Source organism: Thunnus thynnus, chromosome 6, assembly GCF_963924715.1.
Source record: "Thunnus thynnus chromosome 6, fThuThy2.1, whole genome shotgun sequence".
NCBI classification, from domain to species: domain Eukaryota; kingdom Metazoa; phylum Chordata; class Actinopteri; order Scombriformes; family Scombridae; genus Thunnus; species Thunnus thynnus.
The window spans coordinates 5636754-5642753 of NC_089522.1; positions in this window are offsets into that span (position 1 = coordinate 5636754).

Here is a 6000-nt window from a genome sequence, read left to right on the forward strand (position 1 = left end):
CAGATTAATTGTTTGCCTATCAAGTAATTAATTAATTGTTGTTAGTCATTAATGTATGTATAATATTTTCATGTTATCTGTTTTCATTCTGTTTGGAGTGAAACAAGCTCATCCAACAGGCTGTCACCTCAGTGTATGCATCCTGAACTGTAAATGCTGCAGAGCTTTGCATTCTCTGTTCGGGAAGCCTTTGCTGCCCCAAGGATCCCCTTTGCTTACATACATGAATAACCCCTGACACGCCACATGTCTGACAATGTATAATTCATAGATGCAGGATCAACCTTTGATCTATGAAGACCGCAGATGGTATCAGGTCAAATTTGTGCACCATGATAAGAAGATGAATTTTCCCTGGATTTAAGTGGCAGCACTTTGATTTGGTCTCCACAGAAAACATAAAACAAGTCAAGTCGATACTGCAAGCAGCTTGGCTTTGAACCACTTTACAGGGAGAAGAGATGCGAAGAGAGGAGTGTGAGGAGAGACCCTGGACCCTGCTAAGGACTGACTGACTGACTGACTGACTGACTGACTGACTGACTGAAAGTGCAAGAAAGGCTCCATTAACACTGCAGATCTTAATGCCATATCTCAAACTGGTCTGGTCTCTGTACCTTTATAAATGTTTGCTTCACACCTGGTAAATCCTTCATCGTGCAGGATCAATAAGACCCAGGTAAGTATTATAGTAAATGTAGGTTAAGCCAGCAGGAAAATACTACCACACAAAATGTAAAATGTGCACTTAATTAACCTGGTTGGTAAGCCCCTTTCGTCTGTGTCTAGGCTTGGGATGCCGTCCAACTGCCCGGGGAAATGGCTTCGCTAGACGGTGTAGACAGGAATGAATGAGGCGTCAGCATCACACAAGATCACAGAAAGTAATAAAGAGAATGGTATGGGGCTCTTGCAATCTGGTTTAGCATCAGTCCTGATTGTCTGCAGGAGGCAAGCCTTTTCCTCCTAATGCTGGATCAACTTGCCCACATTTAGATATACTTTGGCCCTGTGTGAAAAAAATGCAGACCCTCCATTCATTTGAATGAGATCATTGCATAGCCTCCACAAAGGGCTCCGGCAAAAAAATGCAAGTTTGTCCAAAATAAACATTGAACCTTTTTTGAACCAGTTTTTCTCACAACACAATGCAGTTTCCCTCAACAAGGTGCTGCATTAACACACACATTCAAGCGCACATTCCAAGTAGATTACTTTGTAATGTGAATGCTGTATTTCTACTGTTTATCCAACAAGCCCTCCAAACAACACATACAAGGGTTTTCAGATCTGATGCCACTATCAGCAGTTATTGATGACATGCCGTGTGGAACTATAGGAATTCTGCAATTTTTAAACACTCTTGGTAAAAGCATGAATTGCTTCATTCTTTGTACCATTAGACCTTAAAACTGTATCACAGTCTCTTTCTCTCTCAAAAACATGGTCAAGAACAACAATTCTGCACATATTCTTATCCAAAGCACCCATTTCACCCAATCACTGAGGCAATGTGAGGAAGCCATCCTTGATTCTGTGGAAAGATAAGAAAGATTTATTCAGGAGGCAATGGCATGTTGCTGAATAACTCAGGGTTCATCCTAATTGGACTTTATTCACAGAATTCTTTATTTTTTGGCTCAACCAGCCACAGACCAGCCCTATAACTTCGAATGTCTGTCCGTCACTGACTCAGTGAGAGTGAGTGATGAAGCTACACCACTGGTAGGCTGGCCCAGTATTGGAGTCACCCCATTGGTTGCTCCTTAAAAATGAATTGGTGCAAACAGTTTTTATTACATCCTCAAGGGGGCATTTACAGCAGAGTCCTGAGCACAGCTCGCTCTCAGCGGGACTGTGAGTGAGTGCAGTCCTGAAATGAATGTTTTAAAAACACACATTTACCAACCGAAGCATCTCACACAGTGCTACCAACACTGATAAGAGCACCAACCTGCAGAAAGGACCCGGGATGGCCGGAGTTCGTAACCCAGGACCTTCTTGCTGTGAGGCTACAGTGCTTACCACTGAGCCACCATGTTGCCCACTGAGAGGAGAGAAGAGGAGAATGGAGTTGGGGGGGGTTGAGAGAACTGAGATGAACGGGAGAGGAAGTGGTTAGACACGCCTATATAGGTGTGCGCAGGTAAATGGCTTAGATAGGCACAGGTGATTTGGATTAACAAGGCACAGGTGTTTGAATTGGTGAGAGGGAGCGGGTGTGATGTTGTTCCTGAACTTAGTTATAATAACTTCATTTAGTATTGCTGTTTGTTTTGGCTAGTGTGAAAGCTGTCAGTTGACCCTTAGTGAAAACCAAACAGCCAGGCCAAGACTGCCTGAAAAGTACAATCTTCTTCCACTTCCAAGCAGACCCCAGTGCAGTTTGTTTGGGAAATGAAAGCAAAATGGACCAACCACCATAACCATGGTACGACAATGCAATCAGCATGTGAATGCTGGGATTTTCCCTGATCAATCAAAACATGAAAAGGAGTTGAGTGGTTGTGTCCTACTCCATGTATTTGGCAGTTCCTCATTATAAATAGGTGAAATGTAGCAACCACACAGTACCTATCTCTCTGTAATGTCAAAGTAAACAACTGTCGGTAGTTTGTACAATGTGATGTCTGACCTCATGGATATCATGGATATCAAAGAGTTTTTCCAAACGGCGACACTCAAAGGCGAATTGAAAAGCTGGTCTTCACAGGGAGGGCGAAGAAACAGTGTAGTTTAAATACGGGGATTCAGACAGTCTGTCCTGGAAGGCATTTGATGGTTCACATGAAAAGTGGCATAAATAATTGTGTAAAGAATGAAAAAATAGAGGAGGAGAGAGGAGTCAAAACCCTGACTGCTTTCTCAACTTCGCACTCCCAGCCAATCACAGCGTGAAGCGGACGTAAATGTTAGATTGTCAGTTTTGGAAAGTACAGAACTTGTCAGACACAGCTGGAAAGTCAGAACAGTGCGGGAGGAGAGGGATTCCAAAGCTGTTCAACCGCCCAACAAGCAGCTCTGATAGAGTATACACCAGCCTTTAGTGTTACTGCACTATATTGTCTGCAACAGTAATGTAATGTAACAGGAAATCAAATATAAAAGCTGGAAGACAGGGAACTTTCTTTTTAATGCTTCTTAATTCCTGTTACCATTAGAAATACAACAGTGTTTACATTCCTCCAGGTTGCACAGTGTATCTCAAGTGTCACATGTGAGACATGAATTTATGTCAAGAACATAAACAGTTTCTCATGCGTGCACACACACACACACACACATATACAGCATACATATATATATAGTATGTGCCCTGAGGATATGCTGTCCTTAACTGACCCAAGATTTTAGATGGTGTGTGTGTGTGTGTGTATACCTTATGTATGTGTATATATATATATATGTGGCTATATAACAGAGTGACCCAACACGCCATCTGCACAAATCTGATTAAAGACACGCTGGCAATAGGCAAGAACCAATGAAAGCCCAGGCATTATCTAGAGACAATATCATCACTGAAACGGAATGCATTAGTGCAGTGAAAGCCTGAAAAAAAGAGATGGAGCAAGGAATGATGTTTCTGTAAAAACACCTCTTTCCTCATGTAAATGTGACATCAATCAGTCAATGTGAATTTAAGGTTTTGTGAAAAATTCAAACTTATTTTTCCCCAGCAGATAATCCTGAAACAAAGCAGATCATACTGTACATGAACAACTTCACACACACATGCATACAACAGCAAATAAATGATTCTCTTTACCTTTTACAGTGTATTGTGAAAAGGGATTTATACAGTTTGTACTCTTCAATGTGACTGATTTATATGTGTGTTTTCTGTTTCCCAGGCATCCTATTTTATTAGTCATAGCAAGCATGACTGTTTGATCTTGTCAGTGTTGATGGCTTTGTCTCTCTCATATGCTGACTGTGAAATGATGGATTATCAAGAGGTTTTTTACTGGGAAGGACTCGTGTGGATACAATTTGTGATTTAAATTGGAAACAGACAGTGATGGACAATTTTCATGTCTTTCGTGTATATTTTATCAGTATCCTCACACACGCAGTTTGACAAATAGAGATCTGGTGAATGTGTGTGTGTGCTCTTGTACTTCTATCTTTGTGAGGACCCATTTGAGTTCTCTTTTTCTTCCCCCTGTCCTCACTTCTTCAAAGGGCTTTTTGAGGGTTGAAGGATAGGTTCACAATTTTTCAAGCCTGTGCAAACTCTCCACCTTGCAAGACTGCCTAACATCTATCAAGGACTGGATGTCAGATAACTTCCTCCAACTTAACCCTGACAAAACAGAAGTCCTTAGTATAGGCCCTGAGGGCATTTCTGAAGAAGTGCAGCAGTGTATTAGCCCATTAGCAGTAAATGTTAAGCAAGCCTCAAAAAGCTCAGGAGCCTTCGTTGACCGACACATGAACTTTGAGTGTCATATAAAGAAAGTGGTCCAATCCTGTTTCTTCCATCTAAGAAACACTGCAAAAACCAAAGCTATATTATCCTTCCAAGATCTGGAAAAAATAATTCATGCTTTTGTGTCATCCCATCTTGATTATTGCAATTCACTGATCACAACCCCGAGTCGCTCTTCTGTGTCTCGGCTCCAGTTAGTCCAAAATGCGGCTGCCAGACTGCTAACTAAGACACAACGTAGGGCACACATCACACCAGTGTTGGCCAACCTACACTGGTTACCAATAGAATGCAGAATTTTTAAATTCTTTTAATTACTTATAAAGCACGACACGGGCTGGCCCCACTTTATATCTCCGAATTATTTTTACCCCTGGCCACGGTGAGATCACTGAGGTCTACTGACCAATGCCTTCTGGCTGTCCCAAAATCTAGGCTTAAGAGCAAGGGTGACGCGGTGGTGGCCCCCACCCTCTGGAACTGTTTTCACCTAGTAATAAAAAATGAAGAGTCTGTCCACAGTTTTAAGATCTTAAAAACTCACCTGTATTGTAAGCACTTTATCTCGTAGTGTGTGATTGCTCTCTGTGTTGCTTTCACTGCTTTTATTGTTCTGTCTGATTTTTGTCTGCCCTATGTGTAGTTTTTATGGCTTTATTGTTTTTATATTGATATTATGTGTAGTTAAACTTTTTATTTTACTTTATTTTATTCTATTTTATTTTTCTCAATTTTTTTCATTGTACAGCACCTTTATCAATGAAGTTTACTTAAAACAACAGTAAGGTGTCCATATGAACAATGAAAGAGGTTTCCCTCACTGTAATCATTCCTCCTGTTCATACTGGCTATTAAAAGATCCCCTTCAATGTACTTTCATTGTAAGTGATGGGGGCCAAAATCCACAATGTGTCCACACAGTCATTTTGTGCGAAAAATGCATTTAAAATATGATCTGAAACTTATGAGGCTTCAGTAGTCTGAGTTAGTCATATTAAGTGAATATCTGCCACATTTGCAGTCTTTTTAAGCATCATATTCCCTCCTTGTGTTTCCTCAGACAGTGTTTCCCTGTTGAGCTGCAGTGGAAGCACAGTAACAAAAAGAGGGACTTTGGCACTAAAAAGACTGCAGCGTTGAAAGATATCTACTTGATTTTAACTAATTTGGATAACTAAAGCTTCTTATTCACTTCAGATAAATTTAATACATTTTTGCACAGGTGTAACGGGTATAGGATGGACCCAATAGCAGCACAAATGACACTGGTATAAACTTAGTAGTCTTTATTTCACACGATGCCAAGGCAATATAAGCACGGTCGGAGAAACACAGTTCTAAGGAGTATGACTCCACTGGAAATTGAACCCCGATCTTCCACTCCCACAGCAGACAAAGACCAGGGAACAGGCAGGCAGAACTCAGAGTCAGGGACAGAAGGCTGGTGGGTTTACCGGGGCAGAGACGAGGAGCGATGGTCGAAGACAAGCTGATCAGAAACCAGGAAGGCAGTCCAGTGAAGAAAGCAAGACGACTTAGCATAGTAGTGTAGACAATCTGACAAGGAG